At 42.5% G+C, this 21081-nt stretch overlaps 1 protein-coding gene across 2 annotated transcripts in view; it reads left to right on the top strand.

Annotated features, from left to right (window-relative positions):
* Positions 1–7267: 7267 nt before the first annotated feature.
* IPCEF1 (interaction protein for cytohesin exchange factors 1) overlaps positions 7268–21081 on the top strand; it is an 85285-nt gene continuing 71471 nt past the window's right edge. The window contains exon 1 of one of the 2 annotated variants that reach the window (XM_087774163.1): positions 7268–7329. The gene's annotated coding sequence lies outside the window, so the exon portion shown is untranslated. The remainder of the gene's footprint in view (positions 7330–21081) is intronic. The other variant, XM_087774166.1, reaches the window with a different exon arrangement.

The raw sequence follows: 21081 nt of genomic DNA, 5'->3' as shown, positions 1-21081 counted from the left end.
TTCCTCTTTGTACCGTATTAATTCAAAAGCGAGGGGAAGCACCTGAGAAGTCTGAACTCCCAAAGACTAGTGCGCTTTCTTTGTCCAGGAGGTTAAATTTGAAAGATGTTGATCACTTAACTTCTTAATGTGTATAGTGAATATAGAGGGGGCTCTCTAGTTTGGGGGTAAAAAAAAAGACCCACAGATCTAGGAATAAATCACAGGCAATATCTTTCTGGCTTAACCTGAGAAAAATGTAGACAAGTCAGAAACTGCTATTATGCAGAAACTTGGCTCGTCTCTCGGTACTGAAGGTACATGTATCTGTTATAACAAAAACTATGCCTAGGTTGACTTCCCTAATGAGTACAACATATGTATCCAGATATCCTGCCAGGGTACAGTACTCCACAATGCTCCGAGTACTCTGTCACAGTGGCAAAACAACACCGTTAATTGGAAAAGATTGTAAAGGCCACAAAAATGAAAAAGACTATTTGGTATATATGTATAGTGAGGTTTCAGGAATGTGCATTTCAGAAATACTGAGCAGTCTTCTATTTTAGTCTGTAGAGTATTTGCAAGCCAATACCTTTGGTGTTCCCTTACATAACCGTTGCAAGAAAATACTATTCTAGATGGTAATGTGCAAGAGGAAATAAGATACAAAAATGAATACTAATGGCTTGTAGAGACAGAGTTCGGGGTAATTCTTCAAGCAATGTGTTTCCTCTAATATTATGGATAATGAAATGAATCAGTGTTTGAATTCTGGATGACCAACAGAGGTGGACAGAGTACTGTGAGTATTATACTAACTTTATACTAATCAATGAACTGATAACCTTTCCCTCCTCCTAAGCAGGGCTTGTTAGCTGGGTGCTCATTGAATAGAAAGGGGGGGGCGGGGCGGAATCTAAAACTTAGCCAAACCAGGAAACAGATGGTGAAGACTAGCTTTATAGTTGGAGAGGATAAAGAATTTTCTTTTTACAAAAATAATTTTTTGTCCAAATCTTACGTCCTGTTTTTATGACATTGCCAACAGACAGTCTTCACAAACTGCTCTATACCTGCAACCACATCGTGAATAGACCAAGCTAAACCCCTCATCAGGCTTTAACTTGGACCTTGGTGATAAATTCAGCTCAAACCTTTTTTGTTGGTTATACTTCCTCAGGAGCTTTTCTGGATTCATCAGTCAATTTTTGGAGTCTCTTATGCATGATCTGGGCAGCAAGACTTGTGTGTATGCATTCTCAGAACTGCCTTTGCCAGCAGGATTGGTATCGTGGAGGAGGATGGGTGCTGGCTTGTGCTTGTGGTTTCTGCACTTGGAGAAGTTCTGCTTCCACCATATGTCCTAGTGCACCATCTCAGAGCCAAAGTTAGAAATGCTTGTGCCCAATTGGAAAGAAGTGTTGGGTCCTTTAGAGTAAACTGACTTTGTCCTGCTGTACAGCTGTGGCTTCTTTCTTCTCTTTAGTCTGAGTTTTCCTTTGCATGTGCTGTGCTTATGGAGCATGCGCTCTTTGTGGCCATCACATAAAAATGCTTTTGTCATCTTGCAGGCTGTAAGTTTTTATAATGGACAAGAGCTCTCAAGAATGCCATCAACTTAAACTGAAACATAGAAAGAGCACTCCAAAAAGATTCAGTCTGGAGAATGAAGAAAGAAGGGGTGGGCTAAGCTGAAGGTGTGGGTCTGTGTTGTGTTGAACACCCTTTCAGCAGTACAGCAGTAACTCTGCAGAGAAAACAACCCACACAAGTGCTACATGTCCATTTGTTTCTACTGCTACATTTGTGTGGTGCTGGAATACGAAACAAGGGCAGTCACTCAAAGTGGTTATATATAGTTCCACGCACAGCACTTGAGCTGTAAGATGCATGACAAAAGCAGTCAAGAGCTGCTGTCAATATATAATTTCACCAGGTTCTACTGCCTACGCTGCTGCTGCATCAGTTTAAAATAGTAACCCCTCTTTATCCTGTTACCTGCACAACATCAGCCCGGCTCTCTGGCAAGTGTGTAACCATCAGTTTTGCCTTCTTTTGCGATAGTTGGTAACTGCTGGTGAGGTTGTGTCATTCCTAGGGGGCCTCACACAGTTGTCCCAAAAGCTTAGTTAGTTTGGGTTACTCTGGACTCAGTCCAGAAGTGGAAAGTCAAATTTAAAAACACTGTTGCTGGGCCAATATCACTTAGAGTTGGGATTTTTTATACATACTAAATATGAAACAGGCAGGAGTTGTCTGTTGCACATACTTTGCCAGTAGGAAGAAAAATGAGGATTACATATTTGGTGAAGAAAAAAAAAAAAAAAAAAAAAAACAGACCTTTGAGTGTCCTCCAGCTCCTGCCAGTGGGAGAAATGTGTTTGTTTTAGCATGACATAGAATAGATGTAAACGTTTCTTTTTAAACTTCCCTGTGTGGCCACCTCAGTTTTTCAGGATGATGTAAGCCATCGACTTTCCCCCTTAAGTGGTTATGGGGTTAACCTAGTATATTTTTTTGCGAGAGGGCAAAGATAACTTTTCTTAGGTGATTACGTGATTTGTTAATTGGGTATCGAGACAGAGGTATTAACCATAAAACAAATGCTGGACAGTGCTGATCTGCAGGGAGGATCCTTGGAGTCAGTTTGTGATTGCAGTTTCTGTTTTTTCCTTGGGCTCTGGTGAGGATGAACGTTCACCACGCACAGTGGGAGTTTGGCAGCGAGGCAGCAGCCGAAGAATCAGAGGACAACCAAGTCCAGTTTACAGTGCTGCTTTCAGCAAAGTGAGTTAGTTGCTTGGGTGGAGGTTTGTTTGTTTGTTTTCTCCTGTAAGCATAGCCGTCCTTCAGTACAGATGGGACAGAGTAGGAACTGTTGGAATGCACCTGTGGAGCAAACCTGATGAGATCCCGATGACACAGTGGGCTGTGCTTGCTGTTGGCGCCTAGCCACCACGCGTTTTGATGTGCTCTGGGAGTGCCTTTGCAGGTCATGAGCCTCAGACCCTCGTGACCTTCACTTAGAGGCTTTTTTGTTTGGGAAATATTTAGCGAGAGCCATAGAAAATGCCACAGTCTAAACTGATACGTGTATTTAATGGCTTTTCCAAGTAATTGTATGCTTCTCAGTGCTACTTATTAACATGTGTCCTTCTTCCATCCCCCATTAGCTGTTTCCTGTGCAGATGCTTCTAATGAAATCCTTACATATTTAAAGTGAAAATGTTAATAATGCCAAGTAGTCACAAATGGGACATAAATTTCTATCTGTAAACTATAAAAAAAACAAACAACAACAAAACAAAACCAAAAAGAAAACCTTTTTTCTACCTTATGAATAATAACTTAATGAATGATAATGAATAAGAATGATACTAAGGATTTTCACCCTGGTAAAATGATAAATCTTCGGTGATCTATTTGGTTTTATTACATGGTAGTAGGAAGTGAAGGCAGTAGTTCAGGTATTGTAGGTTCTTTTGTTGCTGTTGTAGAGCAACTGTGGTGTTTAAATTTTTCTCCACAGAACTTGAACAAAGGTTTTCTTAAGCATAACGTGGCTCCAGCTGAGACCGTCTTCCCCAAGCCCATTGAATGTCCCACTGAACAGGCAGAAGTCTTAATATCTTCTGGCACAGCTCTTGACCGCTTTTTTCTGGTGGGAAGTTTGTATAACTGAGTAGGATGAGAACAAAATCACTGATCTCCAAAATGAATTATGTCCCTTTCGCTACTTCCTTCTTCCTCTCTGATCTCCCTACATTAAGGCCAATGGACTTTGCAGGAATTTATTGCACAAACAAACAGCTATAAAGCTTTTAATATTTATAGCATAATCTAGTTTGTTTTGTTGTCCGAGATAGCTTTGGCCAGAGCTTTCCAGTAAAAATAGCGCTGCCGGCAAGACAGTATTTCCAAGCTCTTTATTCGCATAAGAATTCCTCTCTGCTTAGTAAGCTGTCGGCTTAGACTCTGCTTTGAAGCTGCTTAGACCACCCCAAGCAGTCCTTGGTCCTTTAGCTCCAAGCACGTTGACTTCTTATCGCTGGAGAGGAAGAAAGGTCTGCTTTTCCTCCTAGATCAGATTTTTGTAACTGTGGGTTTGCAGGTCCCGTTGGAGAGCTGGGTGCGGACCTACCGCACAGGGCGCCTGCCCCTCTCCTGCCTGCCCCTCTCCTGCCTGCCCCTCTCCTGCCTGCCCCTCTCCTGCTGCCTGTGCATGTGCTTGGCTGGGTGGAGGGATGAGATAGCGAGGAGGAGGAGGCGCCCATCAGCTAAAACAGCAGTCCCTCTCTCCTCCGCCTCCTACTCAGGAGCTGAGCAACGGGCCTCTGGTTCAGCTCTTAAAATACAAATTTAGAAAGTTTTTGGTTGCAGAAGAGAGGAATAATTGTTCAGGGTTTTTTTTAGAAGTAATAAAGACAGGAAATACAAACATTTAGGAATTTAGGATCGAGTGCAACTAATTGTTTCCCAGTCAGAAGGCTTGCCTGGGATGCTGCCGCCTCTCCTGCCGTGGTGCAGGGGCTGCTCTGTGGCTTTTTTCAGGAATGGGTTGGATCTTTTACTAACAACATCTGCACTGACAGCTTCCTCCTGCCCTGTGGCCAAGCAGGGGAGCAGGATTTCCTTCCTCCCCCAGTGCGGCTTTTTCCTGAGCTGGGAGCCAGGTGAGAGTCACTCCCCAGTAGCAGGGCAAGAGGGCAGAGGCTGGTGTGGTGTGCTGGGTCATACACCTGGTCCCCGTTGGCTGTGCTGTGTCCTGCGGTGAATAACCTGCACTTGATTGCTGTGACTGTTGTCCCAAGGAGCTGTAGGTCAGAACTAGCTTACGAGTATACTCAAATAGCAAATGAATCTGGGACTAGAAAACTAAAAACCCAATTGAAAGGCTAATGTGAAAAGATATATGTGTGGTGGTCTTTGATTTGCAAAGTTTGTTTTCCTGTGGAAGTGCGGGGACAGTTTGGAGGGATGGTGTGTCCCACAGCACAGTGTTAACACACAGGTAATGTGAGGGAGCCATTATATAAAAAACAAAAAAGATTTGGTAGTGTATGAGCTCCTCATACGGCATGGCCATGATTCACCTAGTCCTGCGCAGAAAGGCCTTTATTAAAGCGAAGTGGGCAAGTAAGCTGGGGTTGTCTGGGAGAGACTGTGAAGCGAGGCACTGAGGCAGGCACCCCAGGGTGCTCATGCATGGGTGAGCCTGGCCACAAGAAACGCATTTGACTTGCTACTGACTGGAGTTTGCTGTTGTGCTTGGGATCGATATGGTCTGTGTGTGGGGAATAAGGCCTCTAACAGGATGTGGAAGATGCTCAGGTTTCAGTATCATGACTCATTTTCCCAGTAGTTGACCAAAGAGGGGGAGTGTGGTGGGAAGCCGTGATGAGAAGTACTCCCATTGCCATCAAGAAATGGCAGGGAATGAAAAAAACATGACCAGAAATTTGAAGTTCAGAAAACCTGAACCACGCCTGGTAACCAAAGCCCATGGCATCTCCCACAGCTCACTCCTGCAAATGTGGATTTTTCATCTAGTTTCCAATGAAGTATTTGACATGTTTTCAAAATGTAGATTTTGGGCACCCTCTGGTCTCACACAGTACTTGCTGCTCACGTAGCTGGGTGTGATAGGAGACATCTTGGCAAGGGTGGGCGAGTCTGGCAGTGTTAACTCGGGGCAGGAGCTGCAAGGTGAGAGTTGCACCAGCCTGACTAGTTTGATACAAGCTCCTTGGGTTGGATATACATAACATGGCTAATCTTAAAATAAAGTGAAAGTCAGTTATAAAAAAAAAAAAAAAACAACAAAACCAAAAGCCGTTAGTAGAAGAAGAGATGCTGCCAAAGCATGGTTCTCTGGTTGCTTTCCAATACTCTTGCCTACCTTACACCCCTAAGACAAAATCCCATGCGGTGCCTTAATGGAAAGGGGCACACTAGGTAACTCCAAAGGCTTCCTTCTGTTGATCAAAGCACCAGGCCAAGCAACATTTCTGTTATTTTTCTCTAGGTCTTGAGTGACTTCCAGTGATGACCAGTCCATTCAATATGTTGCTGCCTGCTCCCTTTGCTTAAGCAAGGTGGCCTGTGGTAGCATGGGTGCTGGACGCGCACTTGGGCAACAGTTGTGTGTTCCTCTAGATGGCCCTAGTTTGGCTGCCCTTGCTGAGCTCCTTGGGCAGCTTCTGCATTGTCACGCTTGTGCGCCTGCAGAAGGCGGTGTTGTGTTCAACGTGCTTGTGCTGCTTTTGTTCTCTAGGATAAATAAGCATTTCTCCTGCTAAGTAATGGGGGCTTGTCTGGCAGGAAGCTCCGTCCAAGGCAGCGCTAGGCCTGATTCTTCTTTTTACCTTTTGTGTCAAATCTGTTCGGTTTATTAGAGCCATTCCTGATTTATGGCTGCAGGGATGAAATGAAAATAGGATCTTGTTGATGAAGAGAATTCAAGTGAACATTTGAACAAATGAAAAAAGGCCAAGGAAATAAGGGAAGTAAAACCAGGCGCTGTTTCTTCATCTTTGAGCAGTGCTAAACCAAAAATACACCAAGTAAATGTGTATGCGTTTTGCATTTTTGTGTTTTTTGCTCTCAGCCTACTCTCTGGAAACTTTTAATATTATTTTCCTACAAGTTTCTAGACACTGAGAGCACCCTGAACTTTCAAAATGTAGCTGCAGGTAACTTTGGGACATTTACGATCAATCTGCTGCTTACTGTACTGTTGTATCTGGGAGAACAGACTGCTGGCAACATCTGGCTTTTCTGTTCCTTCCCAGCCCTCCCACTCTAAAACCAATGCACATCACATCAGGTGGCTTTCAAAATGATGAGCTCGTCACTAGATCCTCTTTTCACTGCCCTGTTTGGCTGAGCTTTTGAGAACAACATAAAATGGATTTTTAAAGGCTGGAGATACTGCAGTATATGAGCACCAGTAGATGTAATTTATTAGTAGGTTCGAGAACTGGAGCCATTGTAAGGTAACGGATACACTGCTGCATTTTAGATGAAAAGTTGTTCTTCAAATAGAAATTGCGCTGATATGTACTTGGACTACTAATTACGTGTTTGGTTTTTGCACACAAAGCAGCATTTGTGTGCAACTTCAGTAAAGTTCACGTGGAAAAGCTGAATCATCCAAGCCATCTGAATGATGCACACTATTCGGTGGTTGTTTTCTTCAGCAGGCAGCTGGTGATCTCTCTTCCTGTATTTGGGGCCGGGGGCAGGGGGGGGAGAAAAGGAAGACGGGAAGGAGTCTCCGTGGGGGGGAGCCCTCTTGGTTCATATGTGCAAACTTCACGATTTTCCTGAGAGATCTCTAGATTTGTGGTAAGTTAAAACTCTATTCAGAAGATTGAAGAGGCAATATATGTTTCAACTGGGTTATAAAATGTTTTTACTTTAAAGTAGTAATGCTTTATACACTTTTCAGGCATTATTTGCTTAGTGTAATTTATATTTCAAGCAGTGCTTCATGGGGAGGACATGGGAGTTGTGCTAGGGCTGGGGATCCTTCAGACTGGGTAGCTTCTACGTCTCCTGCCCCTCTCTCGAAATCAGGAGGTGAACTGTAAGATTTGGTGCCTCTCCAGCCAGAAAATGATAACTTGACTTACTTCTTGTGCTGCCTATGTTGTAAACTTAACACTTTAATTTACATGTTTACCTACCTAAGCTCAATGGTAGTCAAGGGCTGTTTAATGCTGGAAAAACTCCCAGCTAAGGAGGGGGACACAGACGTGATTGATAGGGTTGTGGGGGAGCAGTAGTTCTGCAGACACTTCCGCCCGCCCCTTCCCGCAGCTACAACATCTTTAGTTTTCCACATATAGGATGAATCTAGTTTTCTGTGGGATGTCTTGTTTACATTGACTTTGGCAAACAAGTTAACTGTTTTTTATGCTCTATCCCTTTATTACAGTCTGCCTTATCTATTTAGATTGTAAGGTTTTTTTTTTTTTGTAGCAAGCCATATCTTACAATTATAACTTCCTGCGCACGCTGGGTCGGTGATTTAATTGGCTTCTAGGCACTTTCACACTAAATTGTAATAATACAGTTCAAAAGGCCTAAAGAGCAGCAGCAAGAGCCTTGGTTTGGAATGGAAAAAGCAATGCAGAGGAGCTTTGCTGAGAGATCTTCTTGTTGGCTCGATTTTTCTTTTCTTTTTTTTTCCCCAAAGCTGAAGAGGGACACAACATGCAGGCATTCAAATTTTCTTTTGAGTCTATACCAACTTCTGTGACTATGTCAGTATGAATAATAATCTGCCTGGGAAACGATGGTAAATTGCTTGTATTTCTAACTAATGCAGAACAGAAAAAAGGATCGGGGATCTTGTTTTAGGCAGGTTCTTCAAGAGTCTTTCATTGACTGTGCTACGGGGGCACTTCTGTTCCTTTTGGTGACTGTCATTTTAGGGCTGGCAGTGCCAGTCACGTAACCTGAAGTGCTCACCACAGCAGGTATTTCTAATGAGGGGGCAACAGCCCCCTTAGGGCTCTCTGCTTGGAAAACACTGGCCTTTGAGGAAATATTAAATAAAATGATGTTGTGTAGTCTTAAGAAGAGGTGACTGAGTTGGTGTCATAAGAACAAACATGATAAAGATTTATGTAAGAAATTTATAGGACAGATTTTTAAAGGACAAGAGATAATAGGCTTAAATTACAGCATGGAGCTTGAAATTGGTAGAAAAATCTGAAGTCAAGGAGAGTTAAACACTGGTTTAGGCTGCCGAAGGAAGCCATGGTGCCTCCACTATTTGATGTCTTTAAGAACAGGTTAGGCAGCCTCTGTCAGGAATAGCCCAAGTGTAATTGTCTGGGAGGGACAGACTTAATGATCTCTTGATGTCTCTTTCCTACTTTATGAATCTGCAGAGATGTGAGTAGGCCCTATATAATTGCATCCTGGTAGAGTTCATCAAGTGCTTTCAGGTTGTTCTGGATAAAATCTGCCATATGCACGTCAAATCACTATAACCATAGTGAAGTTTTGAGGTTTAAAGGAGCCCGAGGCAACCGAGTGAATGCATGAGAAGATTCAGTTCAGTGGAAAAAAGACAATCAGTACAGTGGAAATCAGTACTTTTTGTAAATTTGCAGTTGTCTAGAATAAAATCATCATCTTCTGCAATTACCATTGTCATTCCTTCAGTCGAGGCACTTGCAGAACATTGGGAAAACATAGTTATTTGATTTGATGAACTACGGGATTTTTCTCTTTAACCAAAGGGAAGTATTAGGGATGGGTCTACACTTCCGTGTCTTCAAGGGAAAACATATTGATAGCTCTGAAAGATACTTTAGTCTTTGAAAACCAAAACAACAGATCTACAAAATCTATTCTTTTATACTGCTTTCTGTGATATGATAGAGTTGAAAGACCTTCCCCCCACGCACGCCATTCCTATTGTGACCCTTAATTTTTAAAAAGGAAAATAACTTGCGGACAGGCAGGGTAGCTCAGTGCTTATGGAAGTATCTTGTTCCTTGTGCAAACAAGCTGTGAAGCAAAAAAGTACCCACTCTCATCTTCTTTCAACCAATGGGTGGCCCAGGGATAGGAGCTTTGTGGGGAGACACAGTGATGGCATTATACTGAGAAATGAATGTCCCACACAGTGCGAGTCATCAGTGGCCAGAGACTCCAGAAAGCAGCACCAAATGCCCTGAATGTTTTGGCACACAAGCCTGCAGAAAGCTCCAAAGAGGAGGAAGTGAAAGAACGGTGACAAGTCTCTTGCAAGCAATTTTAGAGATTTGGGACTTCATTTGCACATGAGTACGACAGCTCTCTTCAGCAAAAAGCATGGCGGGAAGTGGGATAGACTGTGTCTTTTCTACCACTCAACGGACTGAGCCATCTGATTTTTCCATGTCATCACTGAACTCTGCCTGGTCGGCTGTCGTTCTCTCTTCTATGGACTATTCATTCTTTCCACAAGTAACACATATGCTTCTTCAGGCCTGTCGCTATTACCCTCACTGCAATTCAATGCACATGTGGAGGCAGTAGTTATTTTAGGAACCAATAGCTGAGTCTGTGCATCAGATTCCAAGATATGTTCTTGGGCAAGTTTTCAGATAATCCATTTACATGCAATTAAAGTGCTTTGAAGATGTAAAGTGCTATGTTACTGATAAATACTGATTAGTCATGCAAATAAATGGAAATATTTTAATTAGGGCAATTTCAACATGACTTGTACTGTGGAAAAGAGCATATATAAACACATTAAGTAGGTAATTTATTAGTGGGAACAACGTGTGATTAAGGGCGTTGTGTTTTAATTTTTTGGGGGAAGGGGGGGAATAATATGCATAGCAAAGTAGCAATGCAAGAGAATAATAATCTGATAAACTAAAAACCAATAACTAATAATCTCTGTTTTTCAAAGTATTCAGAAAGCTACACATGAGATATTTGTGTCTCTTCATCTCTGCTTGAGCCACTCTACAACTTGGAGTAGGTTGGGGATGCTTGGATATGTACTGCCTGAAACGTGGCAGCTTTGCCAGCTGGTCGCTGTTTGAGTCTACCTACATGTCCTATGGTGCTAGAGTAGTTTTGCTCTAGGATTTACCACCCCTTTTCTGTCAGGACCCTTCTTTCTTGCAAAGTCTTCTTTTTGGGTGATCTGCCAGCATCCTGACTGGGAGTAACAGCAAGTGGCTGGAGCATTTGCCACGAGACCTTCTAGTGTTACATAGGAGATGTGCATCAAATGTTGCTAGGTCATTTTGTGTATACCTCATAGTCACTTTACATGCGTGTACAGTTATGTGTAAGGTGAATAGAAATGGAGGGCCAGGATCAAGGTATTGTGTTACACTATAAATGTTCAGGAAGCCTTCAGAGAGTTAGAGCCAGATCTTTCACATTCTTGCATGTGGTTGCACCCTACGCTTTTGCTTCCCTTGGAAAGCAGGATCAGGTACCACTGTGACAGGCAATGGAGCAGGATATCAGACTATTGTTATTGATATGTGTGTGTTTATCACCTTTGACAGTGTATCTGGGCAATGTAAGTGATGAATGTTTGATGGACTATGGGAATACATTCAGGAAATTATTCCTTGTCTTTTTGTTTTTAGTGCCAGGGCTTGTTTATAGTGGAGTGTGCCGGAGTTCAATTAAACTCCAATTAAAAATCAGGAGAAGCAACAGTTTACCTAATGGTAAACACCATGTAGTGCCTCAATTTACCGTCTGCCAGTTAGTCACAACACCCACAGTCTATTTAATTTATGAATAAAATGCAAAGGCTTAATGGAAAGCAATTCTTCTAGTCTGGCTTCCTGATTTCAGTGGAATTTGCCTGAGCTTTATATAAGTGCATTTACATGGGTGTACGTCTGTGGGTATACATATATATACCCATGTATTTTTGAATCCTGCCCCAATTTAAACTACTCTTCTGTAATATTTATCAGAGACAGAACTGCAGGACTTGTCAGCTCTGTCTTTCAGCCACTCTTTCACCTTTGCTACAAGCCTTCCCAAACAGCTTAGACTTGTGAACTATAGTTGAGCCACACAAGTCTGCCAGTTGCCACGTTTCCCTGTCACTGCAAAAAGTCCCCTTACCTGGAAAGGTGGTAAAACCAGGCTCAAGTGAAAGCTATAATGTTGCAGCTCGTGTGTAACTTGCAACTTTATGTCTGTATGAGAGACATACGTTTCTCTTGCTTTTGTTTCTTTTTCTTTAAAGTGAGAATACACAACAATAAATTTTCACAATCACTGAGGTTGTGATGCCTACTGACTAGGTATTTAATTTTTTTTATGGCTGTCTACACAAACTTCAGTGCAAAATATCTTGTTAATCATTGCTATTCTCTTTCTAGTGTAAGGGTTACACTCCAAGCGCAGCTGTGTCTGTCTCTGCCTTTAAAAAGAGGTCAAAGTGACATTTAGAGTTGTGCTTTGAAAAAACTGCTGTGACTTCATGACCTTTCCAAAACTGGTATTCTCTGCCTTTTAAATAGGGACTTTCACTTGAAGGAATTTACAACAGATTTTCCTCTCAATCCTTCACACTTAGATCCTGGCTTCGTTCCAGATTGTAGAAACAAGATTTGTAATTGCCTTATTTACAAGGTAAGCTTTCCCCCCGCCGTTGTTTGCTTAACTTGACAGATTGTAGACTATCAGGCGCCACTTAACCTTTTTAAAAAAATGTTTTATTTAAATTCCTTTTGTCTTAAAGATCCATTTATTCTCTCGAGAAACCCTCATCAGAATGAATAGAAAAAGTGGATTGTTCTGGATTAAATTTGTAATAGCAGAGACTGTGTCAAATTGTTGGTTTACAAGAATGGGAGAAACCAGATTAAAGTTGTGCTCAGTTTTATTAGCAGAGAATTTGACTTAAAATTCCTGTTTTATTTTTCCCATGAATTTGCAGATTTGGATAAAATTTGGATGAAACAGTGGTCTGAATTTCCATTCCAAGGTTAAAACAGGGCTCAAACATAGTAAATATTTCAAGGAACCAGAATGGCTTCTGGCTTAAGACTGCAGGTTATTTATTTATTTATTTATATATTTATTTTTACCTTCAGTCTCTGCCTCTTGTCTGAATGGCACTAGGAGTCTGAAGCACAGCTGGGAAGGAGACACAGCCAGCACAGGGACACTCATCAGGAAGATGTGTCCATTTAGGACATTCTCAAGCCTTTCTCTCCCAAACACGCCATCACGTGCCCTTCTGCCTCCTCACTGCCCAAAACAGCTCCTCATCAGTACCTTCCTCTTCCCAAGGACCCTACCAGCAGGTCCTGGGCCCAGCATTTTCTTTAGGAAGAGATAGTTGATGGGTGAGAGAGGGTGTTGTCCAGAGTTTGTTTTGGGACCAATGAGCTATAAGAAAGCTCCAAGTGAGCTGGTTGTCCTCCCGGTGTCTGTGGTTTTCCACTGGGCTCCTCCCACTGCACGAAAGGGCTGCAGCAGCGCCAGGTCATGTTCACGAGGGTGGAGGGTGCTGTAGGGACTGGACCATGGCTGGAGGAGCCAGGGTGTCTATCTGATTATCTTGTTGTGCTGGGAGCACCGGGTGTTGCTGAAGATGCCTGAGGAGGATTGTAGATTAGAGCAAAGAAGAGGATACACTGCACCAAAGCATATTTGATGTCTGCAGAGTCCAGCCACACAGCACCATCATCGTGCAAGGAAAAAGCAGGCGCAGTGGTACCACCACTGAACCTCGTGCCTCCTCGCTCCTCTGAGACTGGCACCAAATGACTTCCCAGCATTGGTGCCCTGAGGCATTTGTGCCTGTGGTGCTGGTCAGAAGGTCTATGTCCGAAAAAGGTCTTTCTCGTGGATGCAATTCTCTCTGGTGCTTGCCTGTTGGAGCCTCCTCACCCTGCCCCTTTCACAGAGCATACATTAGAGGTACAGCTGGAGAGATCTGGTGCTTTTCTGCAAACTGCAGCATCTCGTGTTGGTAACCCTGGCAGACCCTACGTCAGTCCCTGCTGGTTTTGGCCAAGATGGGAACTTCTGTGTGAGTGTGCAGACAGTGACTACCAAGATGTGTATTATTTATACAGCCTATTCTCATATCAGTTTCTATAAATTTATTTCAAAAGGGTTCATGCAAAAGGCTAGCCCTCATCTGGAATTTCCGACAATGTTTTGTTGCTGTATTATTTAACATTTTTTTTCAAATATCACTGTGTGAGCAGATGGTGCTTGCAGTCTGAGTGGTTGGGCAGTCAGGCTTTTATCTGTATGACTCTGCTGTAGGAGAGCACAACAGTAACTATTCAGCTAGCTGGGCTACTGAGAAGCTGTCAGTGGTGACTAGCACTGGTTGGATTTTCTGGTCCACTCAGCCTTCTCTTTTGTTTTATCTTAAATAGGTTGAGAAAAGATTCTGAATTGTACAAATTGACTTGTTGTCTGTAACAGTGTGACAAGGATCTTGTGTATAACAGCCTGGTATACAAATCCTTCGGAAACTGTTTGCTTTCATTTGTAGCATTTGACTGCCTGGCTGAGCTGTGTGGGTCTCTCTCTGCTCCCTGGCAAACTTTTGCAGTGGGAGAAAGATGGTTTATTGTCCTCTGCAGATGAATGCGGGTATTCATATGAAGCACAGACTGCCCGGTCATGCATAGAAATAAAAATCCACTCAAGATGATGATGATGATGAAAAAGGAACATAACATAAGTCGAATAGATCATCTTCTGTAAATCCAGATAATAGTGAGGTCTGTAAAATCTACTTAATTTAGGCCCTGGTCCTGCAAGCATTTACCAGTGTGTGAATACATTTATGTAGTACTGTTGACTTCTAGAGGACTGCTCGAGTTTATAAGATTAGTCCAAAGGCTATGGAATATCCAGTGTCATTTTGTTAAATCTCATCTGTTTTAACGTGTTAGCGTCTTCAGGCTGTGGTCATATGTATTTCGTGTTTCATAGGAAGGGGAAGGCTATCCCAGAGGTGAGTAATTGTCAACTGGGAACTTTCAAGTTGTGAGCGCAGGTCCCAGGGCTGCTGCAGCAGCCTGCCTGCTGTCTTGCGTCTCGGCAGTAGGAGAAGGAAGGTCATGGCAGACAAAGTAATGTTTAACTCTCATATTTCAAAGTCTTACAAGAGTGAATACTTTCAAAACTGTGAGGCAATCAAGAACTAGCCATGGCTTTTTATATTTCCTGTTTCGGGTCAACAGGGTGACTGGCATCTGATAGTGCATGTAGCTTATTGCAAGGTTCAGATATGAAACTTCTTATAAAGGAATACCTTTGGATTTGCCATCAGGAAGAAAATTTAGAATTACTTGTTTGGCCCCATCCACAAGCTAAAACAACCGAAGAAAAAGGGCTTTGAAGCTAAATGACTGTTTAAAACCACTCTGGTAGACAAGATTGAAATTATTAGATTTTTTCTTTTTTTTTTTTTTTTTTTTTTAAGAAAAGAGATTTAAAGCATGCATATGTTAAATATGATGGCAACGAATGTTAACAGTCATTTATAACTATACTCCTTTTTGAAGACTTGTAAGCTGTGGTCTCTCAGTAGACACTGAGCAGGAGAATGATACTCTGCACCATCATTGTTGTTGATCTGACTGAAATGTGAAAGTCCAGATGTCTCTTTAGGGGATAGCCTCATGCTTTATCATGTACCTGTGTATTATCAGAATTCATGTTTGAATTGATTCCATGCCAGTGAAAAATAATGTATAGCTGAGTCATAATGGAAACCTGGATACAATGAATAACAAGAGAAAGGAAAGAATGAGAACAGGAAGCCTAATCTTCAGCTTTTCTATATATAGAAAACACCTCAAGGGTAAGCGCATACTGTTTTGTATAAATACATTTAAAATGTGTTTTGTAGGCACATATTTTCAATGTGTTGTCATGATCGGAAACACATGTAGACTCTGAAAAATTATGTGAAACATGCAGAGCCCTTGCCCATGCACATAAGTAAAAGCTATGCGCAGTGTGTACGTGTGTAAACATTTAGCTGGAGGAACAGCCACATGAGAACTACTTCAGAACAATCCCCAAGTCAGGAAGCCACAAATTATAGGTTTGAAATTTACCACGCTGGCATGTCTACATAAATAAAACCAACTGGAAAGATATGAGGGAGGAAAAATGCATTTACAAATAGTATTAGATTAGAGAAGACAAAAAATGCTAAACCCTTTTCTTGGCTGTAATCAGAAGGCAGGAAGATTATTACAGGCAGGAGCTTACATACTTTAGCTAAACAACTTCGCGGCTCTGATTTTGAGTCTTGATTTTTATTTACGTGTATGCATACAATCAAGGCTTTACACATAATCATTATTTTGACAGAGGCCAAGAGTTGGATTTGTTTTTCCCCTTTCCAGGAACATTGCCATCATCTTACTCCCTCTTTATCTTTGCCAGGTCTTTGGGATGGGATGATGTCATCTTCTTTATCTACCTAGTATCTACCATGATGAGGCCTTGATCCTGACCAAGGGTGTTGGCTGTTTCATGAATGTTGAATTGGAAGCAGCCATAGGAAACCTGAATTTCTATTGCAGACAGCAACAATTCAGCTAGAGTAAATACAACTGATACTTGTAAAACCACCGAGACAACTGCTAGTTGTCACAAGACCTTATACAGGCATTGGTACGTCAGTCGTCTTCCAGTCCTCCCACCCTTAGCCTATGCCAGAGCAAACTCCCAGAGCTTCTCTCCCTGCTTAGTTGTCACACTTGCAACTGAAACTCCGCTGCAGCCAGGCTGCTGGAAGCTTGGAAGAAGTAGCTGCTCAGAACCATCTGTTGCTTCTCAGATCCAGGTGTTCCTGGAGCTAGAGGAAGGACAGCAGGTAAAATACAGTCCTTTGAACTGAAGAGTAGGAAAAGGGGATGTCACTAGGTCTGATGAGAGAAAGCAAAGCAACCGTGTATGTTTGTCTGGAGTTGGCTTTTCCTTCTGTCTCTCTGAAGAGAATCGCTGAGCAGAGATGTAATTGTCTCTGATGTGGAGCATCCCCACATGGTAGAGAATGTCCGGCGCTCACCTCATCTCCCGGTTTGGGTCTGGGAGGTCTGTAGCATGACTGGGGAGAATGTAGCAAGGATCGCTGCTCTTCCTCGTGCAGACTTCTTGGGGCTTCGTCCATGTCCTCTACTTTGCTGGCTTGGAGGATGTAAGGGAAGAGGAGGAGAAGGAAAAGCACTATGTAAGTTGGGGAAACTCCCTTATTATCTAGCAATGTCTGAAACTTTTAAATGGGGGTGGGGGAAGCGGGGAAGCAAGCGTTTTCTTGAGACAGTGTGTTTTGAAGCTCGAATTGAACACGCAGGTTCAGGTTAGTCACCTGCCTTCTCTGGAAAAGAAATAGGAGTTTATTCTGTAAGTGCCTGGAAGCTGAAGGTTTGATGTAGGGAACTCTCTTGCTCCAGAAGAAGAATCGGTAGGTTTAGAAAGTTTAGTTCTATCCTTAGGCTCTGCTGTCAGAGATTGTAAGCGGATTCTGCATATAACCCTAAGGAAAATGACTGTCAAGAATGTGTTGGTGTTAACATTGTTATGCGGCAGCTCCTGGGAACTGGAGCACTGGCAGCACTTGCACCAGAGGTGCTTCTGTGAGAGGGTACCTCCTGTTCTCGCACCGGGAGCTGACTTCTGTGTCACTGTAGCTATGGCATCATCAGCATTTTTAACTTAAAGTCATGAGAGTTTGGTCAGCAATTAGTAGTCTTTGCATTTTTTTTTTTTAGTTCCTCTTGTTGAAAGGTTAACTGCTGCAACAAATGAGGTAGGTAGATCTCGATCGGCATCTAATAACAAATACTTGTTTTGGGTGGTACCTGAGGACTGCAGCCACCACAGCTGAGGAGTTGAAGTTCCCTATAGCATTTAGTGGATTTATGTCTGCTCTTCACAACACTTCCATCTGCAGGGGAGAAGAGCCATCGCTTTCCTTGAGTGATTTGGGGAACTGAGACAGAGGTAAGCCAAGTTTGCTCAACACTGCAAAGCAAATGTGGTAATGGAAAACCCTTGAATTATAAACTAGTGCTCTTCTACAGCTGGACTATCTTCCCTGCTGTCAATCTTTTAACTATTCAGTGGCTGTGGATTATTCAGTAGTACATGGTGGTGGTCACTACCAGTTATTCAGTCCTTGCAATGACCTCTGCTTGATGGGGTTCCTGTGCCTGCAGGCAACTTGTCTGAACCATATTTAAGGAAGAACATGAAAAACTTAAGTCTGCAAATTAGCACTGAGAAAAACATGCGGTTGGATATTTCTCTGTCCAGAATGAGTTTTAATTTTCTGTTAAGCTTCTTAGTCGCCACTTTGATCTGTTTGGAGTGATTCCACCTTCTTTTTGCACTAACAGAACTGGTCGGGGTCTAACTCTTATTGCTGTTTCATTCTCCTGGATTAGAATGCGCACAGTTCTCCCTACTGGAGAAGGGGCAAGAAAATGGTTTGAGCTTGTGGAACAGAAAAGTTGTGTAAAGAGAGGCTCAAGATTTGTGGTTTGCAATGTTTGCACTGCCTGCTCCATTAGTGCACGTATCCAGCGTGGTCTCTCTGGGGACAAGATACGCGTACTATTATCACCCTTCTGCAGCAGAAGGCTGAGTAGACAGCTGCAGGACAGGGAGTCTCTGCTGGGTTGTAATCATTTGAACAAAGCTGTTATCATCTACAGATTTAGTAGTGTCTCTGACTTATATGTGGCACTTCTTTCAAAGTACCTTCCTACATATTTCCCAAAAGCTTTTTAGCTGTATGTAATGTTCCTTTTGGATTGCCCTGTGTGTGATAGGGCAGGATTGGGAAAAGACACTTAAATATTTAATCTGACTACCATTCATGGGATTAAAAATGGGTTATGACTAGTGCTTTCTTGAATACTTTGTATAACTGTAATCTCTAACATTTTACACACCTGAATGCTCTTCCAGCATAACCAGGTTCTACCGTGCTTTGATAAGATGGAGCTGATGGAGTCATGCATAGAAACTAGATGTCTTATTAGACGCTCCTTATCTCAGAGCATAAGAGGTCCAAGGGAGCCTCCCACTGAAACCTGAGCTCTCCAAAGGGCGAGCCCTGCATGCAAGTGTAGGTCCCTGCTTCCCTCTCTGCTGGAGGAGGTCACTCCACCAGCTGTCAGGTTCCGCTCTTTAAATCAGCGCTTCATCCAGCCATAATGTAGTGGCTGGACCAGGAAGCGTGCTGCTGATACAAATCTTCCATGGTCCAATGAGTAGTCAATAGTTAAACACTCTGGCTGGTGGAGGCTGGCTCATACGCTGCTTCAAATTTTCTTTGTGGGGTTAGGCTATAGAGAAATCTTGAATGGCTGCAGTTGAGTGTTTCTGGCAGATGGCCTAGGGGAAGGGATAGAAAGACTTTTGTAAATACACTGCTGTACAAATGTATGCTTAATGTGTGCATGCATACGTAGTATTTATTAAACACATAGCTTTGCACAGCAGGAGATGTGAGCAGCTGTTCTGCATATGGCTGGGATGTGGTGCTGCTTCCCAGCAGAGCCCGGTCCCTGCCCTCTCCTGCCAGGGGCCACCAGCCCCAGAGCAGGGCAGCACCAGCACCCTGCCGCCTGCTGCAGCCTCCCTGGCTCCCTGCTGGAGCTGCAGGGGGGAGCAGTGCCCCAAGGCCTGGCTTTGGGGTGAAGTTGTTGTTGTTATTAATCTTCCAGCTCAGAATTTCTGAGAAAGTGAACATCAGCTATCTATAGGGATTTTCCTTCTGAGGGCAGACAAAGTTATAAAGATTGTGCAGTAGAAGGTGCTTATTGAGAAGAAAGAAAACATCCTGGACAAAATTTTAATTCCAGATGTCAGTAACAAAAAAGAAGGTGGTTAGGGGGCATGCCAAAGAAAGCATTGCATCTCTCATCTTCATTAGGTTAAACAAACAAGTATAGTTCTATTACTGTCGATACCATAAATGAGTCCTTCCTGAAATGATTAACAAGGCAACCCATAAGATAAGGGTTTTCAGGTGAGCCTGAGCAATGCACAGCAGCCTGGTATAACACTTAAGAACCACCTTTCAGTAGGAAGCACGGTAACTTCAAATTCAGTGTCAGTCTGCTAGTTAAGAAACAAAATAAGTTAACTTTAAAAAGTGGACCTAAATGATAACATGTTGAGAGAAAAATAGGAGGACCAGTTAAAAGGAGAAACTGTTTGAAATGGCATCAGGACTGTTTAAACATGCCATTATTAGAGACTAAGAGTAAACGTTTAGCACCCATCAAGGAAGATTTAAAAAGTACCAATAATAAAATGAAAAAGACGTTTTTCAAAAACTGGAAGTCACATCCAATAGAGTAAAATGGAAAAGACCAAGAGAAATCTAAGGAACTGTCTCAAACTGAAATACTACAAGGATATCTTTTAAAACAAATAAGTAAAAAAGGCTGAGAGATCATCAGGCCTTGGCAGTGTTCCTGCAGAATTCTAACACAATTGGGAAAAGGAAATGCTAAATTGTATACTGTGGCACGTAATTTATTAGCTGAATTAGTTACAGGGTACCAAAGGAATAGAAAGTGGCAAATGGATTCATGTGTATCAAGGGGGAGTAATCCTAACTTTTTTTTTGGGGGGGGGCGGGGTGCGGGGAAAGACAACGTTGTTCACAAACCCAGAGTTCTGTGGATTCATGAGCCAACCCGAACCAAAGGTGCATCCAGTTGACAGAGGATGTGGTGTTGTAGGTGTGTTAATTCAGATCAGGAGTGTACTTCTGAAGCAAATCTCCTGATTATCCCCACTTACCTTGCAGTGATTCACATGACAGACTCATCTTACATTATATGAAATGAATATCCTTTAAATAAAATTAAATCAGATGTGCTCCAGGAATGCACTGCTAATCAGTTCATGAGACTAGACTATGGCTACTCCTTGACACCACCTATTTTACTCTACAAATGCTTTGTTGTTGGGCTATTGTACTACTTTCCCATGTATATATTAGTGCAGTGGACTTGGATTTCCAGAAATCTTTTGGCAGGGCTATTGCCAAAGGTTTGTGACAGCTAGGCAGCTACAGGTCTTTCGTGGGTTAACAGCTAATTAAAAGATGGGAAGTGAAGGTCAGAAACAAGGTACAGAAAAGGGGAACTAGAGTTTCAGTACATTGGGGCTCCTCAGCTTGAGAAAGAGGATTGAGAGGTAATGTCGTAAAGGTCTCCCAGTTATGACTGGCACAGATATGGTTACAGGGTGGCAGTGAATACCCACTGTTTCACAGGAAAACTAATATGCACCATTTATTAAAAAACCTAAAACAAAAAAAACCCTAACAAACAAAAAACCCAACAAAGCTGACAGTAAACTTAAGCAAAAAGGAAGTACTCTTTCGCACACTACACAATTAAATTGTGGGAGTTGGTGTGGATTTTGTTTTGCTGAATATATAAGTATGTTCAAAAAGCAAGGAGAAAAGTTGATGGAAGGAGAGGCTGTCAAGAGCTATTGCATACAACAAAGCTGTGCAAATCTTCCTTCAGGATGCACCCAGACTGTGGAAGGGTGTAAGTCCTCATGGAGGCCTCACTTTACATTGTCTCT

The sequence above is a fragment of the Nipponia nippon genome, unplaced genomic scaffold, assembly GCF_047370975.1.
Source record: "Nipponia nippon isolate SJK-2023a ecotype South Korea unplaced genomic scaffold, ASM4737097v1 scaffold_4, whole genome shotgun sequence".
Lineage (NCBI taxonomy): Eukaryota > Metazoa > Chordata > Aves > Pelecaniformes > Threskiornithidae > Nipponia > Nipponia nippon.
Note: the sequence above shows the minus strand (reverse complement) of the source record. Positions and strands in the feature narration are given on the sequence as shown.